This window comes from Condylura cristata, unplaced genomic scaffold (assembly GCF_000260355.1).
Source record: "Condylura cristata isolate star-nosed mole 26May11 unplaced genomic scaffold, ConCri1.0 scaffold00010, whole genome shotgun sequence".
NCBI lineage: Eukaryota > Metazoa > Chordata > Mammalia > Eulipotyphla > Talpidae > Condylura > Condylura cristata.
The window spans coordinates 256,537-257,540 of record NW_004567111.1 but is presented as its reverse complement, the minus strand read 5'-3'; positions in this window follow the sequence as shown (position 1 = coordinate 257,540).

The window sequence follows — 1,004 nt, the reverse complement described above, 5'->3', positions numbered from 1 at the left end:
GGGCTCGGCACCTGCCCCGGCAGCTGTGGGCGCCGTCTCTCTCCGGTGGGGTACAGGCCCCACCTCGCACCGTGCGCACACCACGCCCCCTGCGCGCTCTCTTCCGACGCGTTTTAGGCCATTTCGAGTCCCGTGACCTAGCGGGAAAGTCCTGCCCACTTCGGAGTGAGAAGCAGGGCACCGCCCCAGCAGACCCCACACCCGCCAGCCGCGCCCCAGAGACCATCTGGAGACCAGGCCCCCCGGAACCTGCAGGGCTAGGCTTGGGGATGTGGGGCTGTGGTGGCGGCTCAGGGGCCTGGGGAGCACAGCCTGCACGGAGCGGTGGGACCCGGTGGGCTACTCTGGGACTCGGGGAAGGAGGCGGAGCAGAGGACAGAGGACAGCCCCGGGGGCAGGCGGCCAGGGCAGCGGGTCCTGCAGGCCCCTGTGCCGCTGCTCCCACGGAGCTACCGCAGCTTTGGTGTTTTCTGCCTTAGAAATGAGCGCCTGGGAGGAGGTGAGGCCTGCGGCGCCGCACACGGCTGATCCCCAGGCTGAGTCTCTGGGCGGCCGCGGGCTCAGGACGGCGGAGTCGGCTGAGGCTCAAGCGGGTGGTTGGGGGGGGGTGCCGACCTCCCGCCCACTTCTGCACTCACATCAGTGCCGTCTGGCTGCAGCTTCGCAGGGGAGAGTAGCTGTCCTGAAGGCGCTGCTAAGTCAGATTCAGCACGAAAAGTGTCAGCACGATGTAGCACTGCAAATCAGGTCTCTCGGGCGTTGAATGCAGCTGATAGACCTTGTTAAACGACTGGTGACAAGGGACAGGACCCGAGTTTCTAGCAGTGCATCTCTGAAGTTATGCAAAGGCTGTTCACGGTCGTACAATTTCCCACTAAAACATGGTCAAGGTCAAAAGAAAGGCGCCGACGCCCGGCCTTTCCTGTCTCAGAACTCGGTGCGCCGGCTCCCCCCACGGCGCCGACGGGACCCCGCTGGCCGCCTGCAGCCTCCGGGCCCACTGC